Consider the following 15,969-nt stretch of genomic DNA (forward strand, 5'->3'; position numbering starts at 1 on the left):
CTCTTGGATCACATGGATCAGAGCTTAATGGTAATGAAGAATTTACAAGAGTCAGGATGTGTGATAGGTGGCAGTTTCAGGCTGGAAAACTGCAGATACAGTCAGGTAGATGGGTTACCTCTTGGAAAGGTAGGAGAGGGATGTAGGTAGAGCAGGAGTCTCCTGTGGAGAAAGTGAGGACTGCAGATGCTGGAGATCAGAGCTGAACAATGTGTTGCTAGAAAAGCGCAGCAGGTCAGGCAGCATCCAAGGAGCAGGAGGATCGAAGTTTCGGGCATAAGAAGGGCTAATGCCCGAAACGTCGATTCTCCTGCTCCTTTAATGCTGTCTGACCTGCTGCGCTTTTCCAGCAACACATTTTTTCAGCTATGAGTCTCCTGTGGCTATCCCCATCTCAAACAAGTTCACTGTTTTGGATAATGTAGGTGGTCATAGACTTTCAGGGAATGTTGTACTGACAGCCAAGTTACTGGTACTGAGATTGGCTCCACTATAATGAGAGATATATCAGATTTCAAACGCTCAATGATGATAAGGGACTTTCTAGTCGGGCACAGACTGCTGTTTCTGCAGCTGACAGTGAGACATCAGAATGGGGTGGTACCTCCTTGGTGCCAGGGTCAAGGATGTTTCGGACAGGTAGCAGATTATTCTCAAAGGAAAGAATGACCAGTGGGAGGTCATTGTATATTCCTACCAATGACATAGGAAGGGGAAAAGATAAAGACCTGATGAGAGAATATAGCAAATTAACCTGGAATATAATAAACCAGGTCCTCGGTCATAATATGTGGATTACTCCAGGTGCTACGTGCTCGTGAGAGTAGGAATAGCAGGATGGCAGAGATGAATGATTGGCTAAGGTGCTGGTGTAGGGCAGAAGGATTCACATCTTTTGATCATTGTAATCTCCTCTGGAGTAGAGTTGATGTGCATAAGAAGCATGGATTGTACCTGAATTGGAAGGCGTCTGATATCCAGGCAGGAAGATTTGCTCATGCTACTCAGGAGTCATTAAACCAGTGAGGGAGTGTGGGAAAACTCAGAGATAGTGAGAAAAGAGATATGTCTTAAGCTGGTACAGTTCAGAAGTCAGACAGTCAAGGCAGGCAAGGGCAAGGCACAGAACCAGGTAGAACTGACAAGTTACACTGCATTTACTTCAATGCAAGAGGCCTGACAGGGAAGGCAGATGGGCTCAGGGTGTGGTTTTGAATGTGGCACTGGGATATCATGAGTATTACAGAAACGTTGCTCAGAGATGGGTAGGACCGGCAGTGTAATGTTCCAGGGTATCGATGCAAGAGGAAGGATAGAAAGGGGGACATGAGAGGAGGCGGAGTGGCCTTTTTGATTAGGGGTAGCATTACAGTTGTGCTGAGGGAGGATATTCTGAGATTACATCCAGCAAAGTTATTTAGGTTGACCGGGGAAATAAGAAAGGGATGATCACCTTATTGCTATTATCTGCGTGGGTTTCGTCTGTTTGCTGTGGTTTCCTCCCACTATCTAAAGATATGCAGGTTGGGTGGATATTCCAGGCTGAATTGCCCATATTGTTCAGGGATGTGCAGGCTCGGTGGGTTAGCCGTGGGAAATGCAGCGTTACAAGTTTAAGGTAGGAGGCTTTGAGGGTCAGTGTGGATGTGATGGGCCGAATGGCCTGCTTCCCCACACTCAGGATTCTCTGATAATTCTACTAGTTTTAAAATAGTTACAGAAAATAATAAACCAGATCTAAACGGTGTTCTAAATTGGATAAAGGCGAATTTTGACGGTACAAGGCGAGAACTTTCAATATTTCTTTGCTATTCCTAGGTAAAGGGACGGCTGGAAAGTGGGAACATAACATAAGGAATAGGAGCAGGAGTAGACTACCTGGCCCCTCAAGCCTGCTCTGCCATTCAATAAGATCAGGGCTGATCTTTTCATGGCCTCAGCTCCACATTCCTGTTCTCTCACCATACCCCTTAATTCCTTTCCTGTTCACAAATCTACCTTTTGACCTAACGATAGTCAAGTTGATAACGTCAACTGCTGCACTCAGCAACAAATTCCACAGATTCACGGATTTATCTGAAGAAGTCCATCCTGAACTCAGTCCTAAATCTGATATCCCCTTATTTTGACTCTATGCTCCCTCGTTTGCTCCGTCCCCAGTGGAAATCACGTCCCTGCTTCTAGTTTATCTACTCCCTAATAATTTCAATTTTTTTCCTATCTAACCTCCCATCCTTCGAAATTCCAATGAGTATAGAACTAGTTTTCTCAATCTCTCCGCATACGCCAACCCTCTGAAATCCTGACTCAAACTAGTGATCCTCCACTGCACCCTCTCCAGTGCCAGTACATCCTTCCTGAAGTAAGGAGACCAAACCTGTACACAGTACTCCAGGTGTGGCCTCTCCAGCACCCTGTACAGCTGCAGCATAACAATCCCTTTAGCAATGAAGACAATATTCCCTTCACTGTCTTATTTACCTGCTGCACCTGCAAACCAACTTCCTGTGATTCATACACGAGGAAACCCAGCTCCCTCTGTACAGCAGACTGCTGCAAGTTTTCACTATTTCATCAGTTAGCTGTTAGTCCAACCAAAATGGATGACCTCACATTTCCCAACATTGTCCTCCATCTGTTCGACCCTTACCCACTCACTTAACCTATCCGTATCCCTCTGCAGACTTACAGTGGCCTCTGCACACATTGCTCTACCACTCAGCTTAGTGTTGTCTATCTTTCATGAATCGATGCTGTGTCTGCTCTGAGACCATTTCTATCCAGATAGCTCACTATTTCTTCCTTGAGAGATCGAGCATTTCCCCCACTACAGAAGTTATGCGAACAGGTCCATTTTAAAATATTGGCATCACATTTGCAGCTATCTAATCTGTCAGAACCGTCCCAGAGTCCAGCACATTTTAGTGAATTATCACGAGTGTGTTTGCTATTTAGCCTCTGCCATCTGTTATAGTCCCCTGGGATGCACTCCATCACGGCCAGACGACCCATCTACCTTTAGGCCAACACCACCTCTTTACTGAGAATGATTGCTTCTCTGTCCTCATCTGCCAATGCATCCATAGGACTGCAACAACGAGAGTACATAGACAGTATGTTCCTGTTAAGGCCAAGGCTGGTAGGTGTAAGGAATGCTGCCTGTCGAGAGAAATTGAGGGCCTGGTCAAGAAAATGAAGGAGGGATATGGCAGGTACAGACAGCTGGGTTTGTGTGAATCCTCCAGGAGTAAAAGGGCAGTAGGAGTATAGTCGAGGGAAACCATGAGGGCTAAAAGGGGACATGAGATAGCTTTGGGAAATAGGTTTAAGGAGAACCCAAAGAGATTCAACAAATACACCTAGGACAAAAGAGTAATCAGGCAGAGAATAGGGACCCTCAAAGATCAGCAAGGCTGTCTGTGGAACCATCGGAGGTGGGAGGATTTCATGTCAGCTTTTACTTAGAGGATGTGGAAGTGAGACAGTTTGGAAAAATAAATCGGGAAAACTTGACAAGTGTCCATATTACAGAGAATAAGGTACTGGATATCTTAGAATACATAAAGCTGAATAAATCCCTGGGACCTGATCAGGTGTGTCCCAGAACTTTGTGGGAAGTTAGGGAAGTGATTGCCGGGCCCCTCACTGAGATATTTGTATCACCAATAGCCACAGGTGAGGTGCTGTAAGACAGGCGCCATTATTTGAGAAAGGTGGTGAGGAAAGTCCAGGGAACAATACACCGGTGAGCCTGAAGTCAGGCAAGTTGTTGGAAGGGCTTCTCAGGGACAGGATTTGGATGTAATTGGAAAGGCAAGAAATAATTAGGGATAGTCAGCATGGCTTTGTGCATGGAAATCACTAACTTGGTCTTCAGAAAGACGTTCAACAAGGTTCAACATAACAGACTGGTTAACAAATTATACAAAATTGGCTGGAAAATTGGAGACAGAGGATAGTGGTGGAGGGTTGCTTTTCGGACTGGAGGTCTGTGATGAGCAATATGGTGTAAGGATTGGGGTTGGGTCCACTGCTTTTCATCATTTATATAAATGATTTCTGTGTGAATGTAGGAGCTATGATTAGTGACTTTACATCGACACCAAAATTGGAGATGCAGTGGACAGGGAAGAAAGTTACCTCCGAGTACAATGAGACTTCAATCAACTGGGCTGAGGAGTGGCAGATGGAGTGGAATTCAGATAAATGTGAGGTGCTGCATTTTGGAAAAACAAATCAGGGCAGGACTTATACATTTAATGGGAAGGGCCTGGGGAGTGTTGCTGAACAAAGAGATGTTGAGGTACAGGTTCATAGTTCTTTGAAAGTGGAATAGGCAGGGTGGTGGAGAAGGCGTTTGGTTAACTTGCCTTTATTGGTCTGTGCATTGAGGATAGGAGTTGCGACATTATTTTGCAGCTGTACAGGACATTGATTCAGCCATTTCTGGAATTTTGCTTTCAGTCATCGGAATGATATTATAAAACTTGAAAGGATTCAGAAAAGATGTGCAAAGATGTTTCCAGGGTTGAGGGTTTGACCCATACAGAGAGGCTGAATAGGCTCGGGCTGTTTTCACTGGAGCATCGGATGCTGAGAGGTGACCTTCGAGGTTGATAAATCGTGAAGGACATGGTTAGGGTGAACAGCCAGGGTCTTATTCCCAGGTTAGGGGAGTCCAAAACCAGAGAGCATAGACGTGAGGTGTGAGGGAAAAGATTTAAATGCGATCTAAAGAGCAATGTTTTCAAGCTGAATATGTTACGTGTATGGAATGAGCTGCCAGAGGAAGTGTGGAGGCTGGTACGATTACATTTAAAAGGCATCTGATTGGGTACGTGTTTAGGAAACTTAGAAGGATATGGGCCAAGTGTTGGCAAATGGGACAAGATTAATTTAGGATATCTGGGTGGCATTGATGAGTTGGACCGAAGTGTCTGTTTCTGTGCTGTGCATCTCTATGACACTAATAAATTAAAATTAAGATAAATTTCTCTTTTATGGAGAGTTAGCAAAAGACCTGACAATTCTCCTTGGAGCTGAGAAGGTTAAACAGTGAATTCAACCAGAAACAGATTTGTTTCCAGGAAATTTAATTTACAGAGACACTGAGAGAAATTATTGTCACAATTTTTAGTAACTACTTTCAGGTAATTGGTAAATAATGCAGGTTAAAAATGTGAAGGTTATTTTACTCAGTAGGTTCTGAGCATCTGGAACAGTTTGAACCACAGCTGGATGCAGCTTTTGTTATTGTCAAAACAGATTTGGAATTTAACTATTTGAGGATAAATATGGAGGGCTACTGGTAAATGGGAGTGGAGTAAGGGCAGGTTGGCAGCATCTCCAGAGGAAGAAAGTACAGCCCCAATGGGCTGAATAGCCCCCAGCCCCTGTGCTCTGTGATACTGCCCCATTCACTGAATGATGAAGCTCATCCCAGGGCAGAGCCAGAGTCATGTACAGCAAGGAAACAGACCCTTTAGTCAAACTCGTCCACACTGACCAGATATCCCAACCTAATCTAGTCCTATATGACAGCAGTTGGCCCATATCACTCTACGCCCTTCCTATTCATATACCCATCTAGCTGCCTTTCAAATGGTGGAACTATACCAGCTGTCACCACTTCCCTGACAGTAGATTCCATACACGCACATGAAAAAAGTTGCCCCTTGGGTCTCTCTTATATCATTCTCCTCTCACCTTAAACCTATGCCCCCTCGTTCTGGACTTCCTAACCCCAGGGAAAAGGCCTTGTCTCTGTATCCCATCCACGCCCCTCATGATTTTATAAACCTCTGAGGTCACCCCTCAGCCTCCTACCACTCAAGTCACAATGGGACCTGGCTGATTGATGGAAGCTTCAGACCAATAGGGGAGTTGGTGTAATCCTCCCGCCAATGGGAGTGAATGAGGGGTGTGGCCAGCAGGCCAACACGTGACCATGAGCTGTGCAGGTGCAATGTCACTGTGAGGGGGGACACCCAGTGAGTGTGAAGGGAGTGGGAGAGACAGCAGAGACTGGGAGAGAAATTGAGTTTGTGTACTAGGTGGGTTGATAAACACACGATGTAGGCTGCTAGACCTGAATTACAAACTCCCAGTAAATGAAAACCAAAGAAATTGCGGATGCTGTAAATCAGAAACAACAACTAGAAGATCCTGAAAATGCTCAGCAGGTCTGGCAGCATCTGTGAAGAGAAAAGTTAACATTTCTGATCCAACGACCCTTCGTCAGAACTGATGTTCCTGAGAAACAATGTCGGTTTATATGCAGAAGGTAGTGGTTAAGGTGTAAATGATAGGTGGTGATAGATTCCAAAGAACGCGATGGGAGCAGTTGGACAAAGGAGTGTATAACGATCTGGCTGGGGGAGGGTGAATAGCTGTTTATGGAGACTGTTAGTGACTAACCATAGGTAGTGTGTAATTGCAGGCGATGTAATAACAGGGCCTGGTCTATGGGATGGGGGCTAGGACACTAGTACGTAGGAGACTTGGGACTTAAAATTATGGAATCGAATATTGAGGCCAGAGGGCTGAAGGGTTCCCAGGTACAAGATGAGGTGATGTTCTTCCAGCTTGTGTTAAAGTGTGGCGCTGGATGTGCACAGCAGGTCAGGCAGTATGCAAGGAGCAGGCAACTTGACATATTGGGCCTAAGCACTACTTCAGGAATGTGAGGGTGGGAAAGAGGACAGATAATAGGATGGGTGTGTAGGGCTGGTGGGAAGGGAGTTGGGAAGGCGATAGGAAAATGCAGGTGGGAGTAATGGTGAGAGGGTGGAGTGGATAATTGGGAAGGAAGATGGACAGATGGGACAGTTTGAGGGCGGTGCTGAGTTGGAGGGTTGGATCTGAGATAAGGTCAGGGAGAGGAGATGAGTAAATGTTGCCATGTTGTTGAAGGGTCACTCCATCCCACCTATTAATTACTCTTTTACCCCTATCTCCTGCAGTCCAAAGATGTGTAGGTTAGGTGAATTGGCCAAGCTAAATTTCCCATCATGTTCAGGGATGTGAAGGTGAGGTGAGTTGTTCAGGAGAAATTTAGAATAATAGAGTAGCGGAATGGGTCTGGGTGGGATACTCTTCGGAGGGTCAGTGTGGATTTGTTGGACCGAATGGCCTGTTTCCACACTAGGGAGTCTAATGTTCCCAGCTGCCGTCGGTTCTGAGGAAGAGTCACTGGACCCGGAATGGCCCTTGGTGTGTGCAGGAGCTGGAAACTGGGAAGGGGGAGTGGCAGCGGAAACCGGGAGAAAATGATTCAGTTTAGACTGGGAGGTTTTATTTACACGTCTGTACAGGGTGTTAGTCCTGAACTAGAAACTCTTGGTCCCAGGTTTGCAGCAAATGGGAAAACGGCTGTGGGCCTCAGTCAGTGATAGGTACAGCAAGGTGCATGGACATGTCCTCCTCTTGGGTGGGGCAGGGGTGATTTGAAAGAGGAGCATTTACACATCAGACACATACCAGAGAAATATTTGTCTTTCCAATTGATCCTGCACTGGCTGAGATTTGTTTTGTGAATTCTTTTTATGGGATATTAATTGAGAATAATTGAGGACGGGATCTCAAAAAAGCAGATTTCCGCACTCAGCGGAGTCATCAGGATCTGAATATCATTAGCATTTTACTGTGGATGGAGAACGGGTTGTCTGTTCTGTCTCTGGGAAAATATCTTCAATACTTTTGTAAAGCAAAATGCAGAAAGATGTTCGGATTTGTGGTTGAATCCCCCATGGGCGATTTGGCCTGAGTGGGAGCACAGACTTATCCAAATTATACCTAGTCTCTTTGCAGGAACTGTCAGATTTAGTCCCAATCACTCACTTCATGATGTTAACCTGTAAACTCCTAATTTTCAACTTCCTGCAAAATTCTCATTAAAATTCTTTGTGAACTCAAATTCCAGCACATTTTCAGGTGGAATATTCCAGATTCTGACAACTGTCTGTTCATCCAGAAACTGCTGAGGTCCATGTTGACTCTGGGGTTACAAAGGGCTGAGCTGAAAGATGAGATGCAGTTCCTGAGCTCCCATTGCGATGCATTGGAACAGGACAGGAGGCTGAGGGCAGTGTAGGTGTGACCAGACAATGACAATGACAGGGCTGCACGGAGTGTTGCTTGACTCAATGAGTGTGTTTTGGAGTTGGGTGAAAACAGAGGGAGGTGAGACAGGGAGAAGTTGAAGCTGAAACTCTGCTTTAGTTCAGGCCATTGAGAAATTCACATGGTCCCAATGGGAACAGCCAATTTGTAAGTGATACCTGCAGAGTATTTGTTAAGTTTTTAAAATATAACGTATCAGCTTAAGTAAAGATTGGGGCTTTTGATATACAATGGAAATGTTTGAAGTAGAGGAAGGTTGAACGCTCTTTTAAATTCTCTTCATGGGAGTAATTAGCTGAATCTGGAGAGACATTGAGACAGGAGCCCTCAGACCCGTGGTGTGCTCCTCTTGTACAATGTGGGAAATAAGGGATACTTTCAGTGTCCCTGACGGCTATGTGTGCAGGAAGTGGGTCCACCTGCAGCTGCTGGGAAACTGCTTTTCCGACCTGGAGTTATGAGTGGACTCACTGTGGAGCATCTGAGAATGTTATGGACAGCACATTTAGTGAGTTCGTCACACTGCAGGTGAGGGTTACACAGGCACAAAGGGAATGGGTGACCATCAAACCAAATAAAAGGCTCAGGAAGGCAGTGCAGGAATCCCCAGTGATCATCCACTTCTCAAAAAAATACTGAATCCTGCTTGGGATTCTGTTGGGGGTGAATGCGTGGGAAATCTCGGGAAATCAGCAACAGCCAGGTTCATGATGCCACAGATAGCTCTGCTGTACAGAATTGGAGGAAAGACAGTGGCAGGGCTATAGTGACAGGGGATTCATTGGTCAGGGGTACAGGTAGACACTTCTGTGGCCACAGACATGAATCCAGGATGGTATGTTACCTCCGTGGTGCCAGGATCCGGGATTATCATGGAGCAGCTGCAGGACATTCTGGAGCTCGAGGGTAAAGCCAGTGGTTGTGGAACACACCGATACCAATGACATCACTAAACAAAGGGATGAGGTCCTGAAAGCTGGATATAGGGAGATCAGGGATACAGTAAAATGTAGCTCCTGAAATAAAATAATGTCAGACTTAATCACAGTGCCATGTGCTAGTGAGAGCAGGAATAAGAGGATAGATCAGCTGGACGTGTGACCGGCGAAATGGTGGACCAGAGAAGGTTTAGATTCTTCAGGCACTGGGACCGTTTCTGGGTTGGTCCTGTACCAGCCTGACCGGTTACCCCTGGGCAGAGCTGGGAGAAATCTCCTGGTGGAGGCTTTTGCCAGTCCCATTGGTGCGGTTTTAACTAGTCTAACAGGGGGATGGGAACTAAAGTGTAGGCTTAGATGGGTCAGATTCAGGACAGGGAATGGGAGGTAGAATATTAGTGAGGTAGTCAGTGGCTCAGAAAGCCAAAGGAAAGGAGGATTAAATGAGGATTGAGTCCCTCTTCATCCATCAGTCCTGCCATCCCAGGAATTATAGTCAGCAAAATATGGAGCTGTGCAGCTCTCTGACTCTTAAGTGCTTGAGCAAAATGGGGGAAATCCACAATAAAAACAAAAAGTGCTGGAGATCCTCAGCAGGTCGGGCAGCATCTGAAATGGTGACAGATGCAGGAAACATTGCAGCCTTGAAGAAGTGTTGAGATGATCATACCAGGCACGACAATATCGGTTACACGCTGAGTGCCAGAACGTGGGACTAGAATTAATAGGTGCTTGATGACCAGCGTGAATACGATGGGGCTGGAAAGGTGATGTTTCGGGTCAGGACTATTCATCAGGGCTGACAAAGGGTCCCTTCCCAAAACATCAACCTTCCTGCTCCTGTGATGCAGCCTGACCTGCTGCACTTCCCCAGATCCACATTGTATGGACTCTGACTTCTAGCATCTGCAGCCCTTAACTATCACCACATCCCAGGACTCAGGCTGGTGACCGTCCTTTACTCTCTCAATAACCAGGAGAGCCTTCCTTGGGAAAGGGGAACAAATGTATACACAGTACTCCAGGTGTGGTCTCACCAAGGCCCTTCCAGAAAGGGATCCCTGCTACTGTACACGAATCCTCTCACTAGGAAGATCACCCATCATTTACATTCTCAACTGCTTCCCACTCCTACCTGCTTCCAAAAAGAGGGAATCGCAGAGAAACATGGAATCAAATGAGGTCAGAGTCTCTGGTATGAAACTGTTGAACACAATGCCCCCATCTTCTCCATACTGGCCATCAAGCGAACATGCCTGGTGTGATCATCTGAACACTTCTTCAAGGCTGCAATGTTTCCTGCATCTGTCAGCATTTCAGATGCTGCCAGACCTGCTGAGGATTTCCAGCACTTTCAGTTTTCTCTACTGTGGAGTATTGAAAGGGGGGATTTGCAGTTGAGAAATTCAAATTGAACTTCATGTTCAGTTTTAATAGTTACTGGATCCGTGCCGATCTGAATATCATTGGCCTTTTCATCTGGAAGGAAAGGTGTGCATTCTGCCCGTGGACGAATATTTCAAAAGTGTGATTGGGAAAAAAGTACTGAGACAGTGAAGTCCATGTTAGCGTGGGGACTGTGGAGAGAGATTTCATTGGTTTTTGAAAGTCTAAAAAATCATGGCACACTTCCCAGGAACAGTTAAGCCATTGGTTTTGTATGAGGACAATTAACCATGAAACCAGAAAGACAAAAGGATTCCTGCATCATGGAAAAAAGCTATGAAAATGGGATTGTTGTAAGGTGGTAAATTATCGATCATTGATTGTAATCCATTGGTGTTGTCATGTCTGTTCCAACGCTGTGGGAAAACACTGGAAATGTGATGAATGCAGTGTAGGTTTCAGTTATTAAACTGGAAAAGGTGCAGAAGAAATTTACAAGGATGATGCCAGGGCTCAGGGGTCTGAGTTACAGGGAGAGGTTGGACAAGTGAGGACTTCTTTGTTTAGAGCAGAGGAAACTGCAGGGGAATATTTTATAGAAGTGTATAAGACCATGAGAGGCGTGGGTAAGGTGAATGCACTCAGTCTTTTTTCCCAGGGAACCAAGGACTGGAGGGCATCAGTTTAAGGTTAGAGGAGAAAGAATAAAAGGGAAGCTGAGGGGCAACTGTTTTACACAGAGGGTGGTGTGTATATGGAATGAGCTGCCAGTGGAAGTGGTTGAGGCGGGTACACTAACAACATGTTAAAGGCATTTGGACAAATACATGGATAGGAAAGGGTCAGAAACAAATGTGCCAAGTGCAGGGAAATGGGGTTAGCGTGGATGGACATTCTGATCAGCATGGGCCATTTGGGGCCAAAGGGCCTGTCTCTGCTGTAGGATACTGAAACTAAGTGCATTTGCTATTTCTCCCACGAACTCTAGTATCCTGGGATGTATTCCATTAGGGGAAGGAGACTTGTCTACCATTAGCTTGCCCAGCTCTAACTCTTTCACGATAACGGTTATTATCTAGGTCCTCACCTTCCTCAGTCTCCTTATCAATTACTGGCATGTTCTTCTTATTCTCCATTGTGAAGACTGACTGCTGTGTACTCATCTTCCTGAACCCTGCTGGATCAGAATTACAAAGCACAGAACTCTGAGAGGTCTTCTTTGAGTATTTATTGATGAGACATGGTAGTTACCTGGGTATTTTACGTGCAAAACGCCTTTAGGCAGCATCAGGTCCGATGTACGGCTGCCATTCTTCTACCTTTTGTGATTTGTGACTTTGCATAGAGAATGTCTATCAGGATTATCTCCATGGCAACAACAGTTAAAAAGTCGAGTTCAGTGATTAAACCACACACCACTCCCCCCCCCCCCCCCCCCCCCCCCCCGCCCAACACCACCGTGACTCCCTCAAGTACCTGACAGGCACTTCAGTTTCAGTGGGGCTGTCTGTCAGGATTCTGATGTGGAGGAGCCGGTGTTGGAGCGGCTAAAAACCCCACATCACCAGGTTATAGTCCGACAGGTTTATTTGGAAGTACAAGCTTTTGGGGTATGCTGTGATTTTTAACAGATCAGGATTATCTCTCTGGTAACTGTTAAATGCTTCAACAATTACAGAGGCCATATGTTCCCCACACAATAGGTTAGCCTCTAGCAGTGTAAACTGCTATTCTGTCCCTGGGCATAGCTACTCATCACTTTTTTACCCAATCCCATTAAGCTTTCAGTTGACCTTTGAAGTTTTTCTAATTTCCTAGTTTCTCCTTGGTCTTTACCAATTTGTATGCCTTCTATTTCAATTTGATAGACTCCCTTATTTCCTTAGACACCCATGGCAGCTTCCTCCTTTTCCGACAGTCCTTCCTTTTCACTGATATAGACTTTTGCTGAGCACTTCGAAAAATTGCTTTGATATTCCTCCACCGTCTGTCAACTGTCCCACTGTAAAGTCTTTGCTCCCAGTCTGCATTAGCCAACTCCTGCCTCATCCTATTGTAGTCTTCTTTGTTTTAGCACAGGATCTTCGGACTGGATTTAATCTTCCCGCTTTCCATCTGTGTTCTAAATTCAACCAGATTTATCACGTGGCTTTTGTCAGATTACGAGGTGAGGCGATGTTTCCTGGGTGTTTTGGTTTTCATTATTGGCTTTGTAATAAATTACAGAATAGATATTCACAACAGAGTATTCTGGACAGTGTGAATGTACCACACAGTCTATAACCATAAATCACTGTTACCCCTCAGTTTAAAATTGCAAAATCATTATCTTCTACACACTTCCTCACTATCTCAGTTTTGAATACTATTCCACTTGACTATTCTACATTTTCCGAAAATCTCCTTTGGTGAAGGTGGTGAGTTTTGGATTCCGCTTTCCAGTTATTACCGTAAGAAGATAAGCCCTGGGCACAGGAGAGGCAATGCAGCCCTTCGAACCAGCTCCACCATTTAATACCATGATGATTGAGCTCACCTCGGTCTCAGCTGGATTTTCCCACCTGCTCTCTCTCTCTCTCCCTCACCCTTCAGCTCATTGCAAATTAAAAATCTGTATCTGTCCATTAAATTTGCTCATTGTCTTAGTATCTACCGCATTTTGAATAGGGAATTCCACAGATTCACAACATCTCGAGATAGGTGCATTCTTCTTCATGAGAATAAAATAGAATCCCTACAGTGCAGAAGCAGGGTATTCATCCATCGAGTCCACACCAATCCTATAATGAGTATCCCGTTCAGACTCACTCATTCCCAGTATTTCCCATGGTTAATGGCTTAACCTGCACATGCATGGACACTGTGGTTTAGCATGGCGAATCCACCTAACCTGCACATCTTTAGACTTTGGGAAGAAACTGGAACACCGAACAAAACCATGCAGCCACTGGGTGAACGTGTAAACTCCACACAGTCACCTAAGGCTTGAATCAAGCCAGGATCTCTGAAGCTGTGAAGCAGAGGTGCTAGCCACTGAGCCACCTCTGCCTAAAACTGCTTCCCCTTATTGACCCCTCCACCCCGCAATTGACTGAATCTATATTCCTTACGTCAGAAATTGAGTTGACTAACCAGATGTCTCAGTAAAACCCAGTGACAAGCCATATGTCCTGTCTGTCTGAATGGGGATCCGATACACAACACACTCCACCCCAAACGTTTCATTCACTTTCCAGAGACAGGGCTCCAGTGACTTCATGGGGACTGTAACTCCCATAATTCCTGAGGCAGGGACCACAGGTGATTGGGGAAACCCAGCACTGATTATGTACAGAATGTGGGCGGGTTTTGGAGCACATGTTTTGGGGTAATTAGGGGAAAGTATTTCACACTGTGATTGGCTAGAGGAGGAACGTATCTGCTTGTAGTATTGATCAGTTGGGGGGTCAAAGTGTCACTACACCCACATGGGACCACTCTCCATCCACAATTCATTGTAATGCTGGGAATAAATTAATGGGAAGCAAGGAAGAATCTGACCCATTCTCCCAGTCTGAAGGTTCCTCTTCTGTCCAGGATCTGCCATCTCCCTTTCTGTTTCCTTTCGTTTCATTCTGCTGTTACATTATTGACTTTCAGCAACTGAAGGGAAAGCAAGTAAATCCAGAAAGGGTGCAGAGTCTAACCAGGGACGGGAAGTGGTGGCATGGATCTGTTTATCAACAACTCCATGAGAATCTGGGGAGGGTGTACATTAGGGGGTAGTAGAGTCAGAGAGAGAGCGGTGGGAGAGAGTAAGTGGGCTGGAGGGTTACAGCTTTGGGGGAAGAAAGGGGAAAAAGATATTCCAGAGAAACTAGAATAGTCTGTTCTGAATTTCTAACCTGTACACATTCCTTTACACAGGGTGCTAGATGGTGAAGATTTGTAGACTGCAATCTCAAAATCATGTGCAGATCATGATTAAGTTAACCAGCATTTGAAGAAGCAAAGATGGAGAGTCACTGGGCCAAAATCCTGCAACACTCTCCTCACAGCATTTTCGATCTCTCTACACCAAATGGACTGTGAATTGTACAATACAGCAGCTCACTACTATCTTCTCATGGGTAACTAGAGATGGGGAATAAATGCTGGCTGAGCCAGTGATGCCCATATCCTGGAAATGGTTTCTATCTCTAGTTGCTGAAACCCGGTTGATGTTACTTCAGGATGATGAGGGACGCTGAGCGCATCCTCCAGGAGGCAGCACCATCACATTACCCCTGCCTACACCCACACAGTAACACAGCAACGTCACTGGAACAAAAGGCAGTGAAGCCAAAGGAGGACTTAGATATAGTTCTTCGAGGTAACGTCATGAAAAGGGATTGGAACACAGCAGGAATAGGAGACTGAGCTGGATGGTCAGCTGTTTCCTATTGAATGGTGGAGCAGGATTGAAAGGCTGAATGGTCTCCTCCTGCTGCTATCTCCCAGTTCTGTATATAGTCATGGAGCCCGGGCAGCAAGGAGTTTGCAGGGATTCTCCAGGAGATTGCACTTCCACAACAGTTTTCAGTGAGGGATGGTTTGATGGATTTTATCTAACATTTATCTTTAATAGAAGGTTTGTAAATTTTGGTTTATTTGCACAGCAAATAAAATCAAAGAAAATAACGTAAACTGTCTGAATATAACGGTTTTAAAACTTTCAACCTTAGTAAAATCCTGTCTATTCCCGGACACAATCACTTTCCAGCTACTCAAACTCCAGGGAAATATTCCCTCCCTGTCTGAACCTTTGGTTTTATTTAACTGCTTCTCAGTTCTCGTTTTGTGAGCTATGAAGCGTTCTTTTTCCCCATTTCTCTGACCCAGAAATGTGAGCACAGCAACCTTCCCACCATCAAAATCATCATTACGCCATTTTGCTTTTGGTTAACATATAATCACCACCAGTGCAAAAGTGAGGACTGCAGATGCTGGAAACCAGAGCCTAGATTAGAGGGGTGCTGGAAAAGGCCTTTTGACAAAACGTTGATTTTCCAGCTCCTTAGATCCTGCCTGACCATCTGTGCTTTTCCAGCACCACTCTAATCTAGACATATAATCACCAGCAGTAAACCATTTGTGTAACCAATAGAATATTTCCAAACAAAGCCCATCACGGGCCAAGCAAACCATTACAAGGGACAGAATGAGAAGGGACTAAATCAAAGTAGATTTGTGCGGAGGGGGCAGTGGTGAAGATAAAGTACTGTATCCCCTATGGTGCCCACCTCTATCTAAAGGCATCGAGAGCATTGATACAGACCACATGCTCCTTCTCCAAGGACACCCTGCTGTGTAGCCTTTATCCTCAATCATAGAATAAAATCCCTACAGTGTGGGAGGAGAGCATTGGCCCATCAAACCCCACCGACCATCCGAAGAACTTCATGCCCAGAGCACTCTATCACTGTAACACTGCATTTCCCATGGCTGATCCACCTAGTCTGCACAATCCTGGATCCTGTGGACAATTTAGCACGACTGATCCACC

At 45.3% G+C, this 15,969-nt stretch overlaps 1 long non-coding RNA gene across 2 annotated transcripts in view; it reads left to right on the top strand.

The window, feature by feature from the left end:
• LOC140476638 (uncharacterized) overlaps positions 1 to 15,655 on the top strand; it is a 48,253-nt gene extending 32,598 nt beyond the window's left edge. Inside the window, exons 6-7 of one of the 2 annotated variants that reach the window (XR_011960570.1) lie at positions 12,520 to 12,612; positions 14,352 to 15,655. This is a non-coding gene — a long non-coding RNA (uncharacterized lncRNA). The remainder of the gene's footprint in view (positions 1 to 12,519; positions 12,613 to 14,351) is intronic. The other variant, XR_011960572.1, reaches the window with a different exon arrangement.
• Positions 15,656 to 15,969: the final 314 nt, after the last annotated feature.

Source organism: Chiloscyllium punctatum, chromosome 4 (assembly GCF_047496795.1).
Source record: "Chiloscyllium punctatum isolate Juve2018m chromosome 4, sChiPun1.3, whole genome shotgun sequence".
Taxonomy (NCBI): domain Eukaryota; kingdom Metazoa; phylum Chordata; class Chondrichthyes; order Orectolobiformes; family Hemiscylliidae; genus Chiloscyllium; species Chiloscyllium punctatum.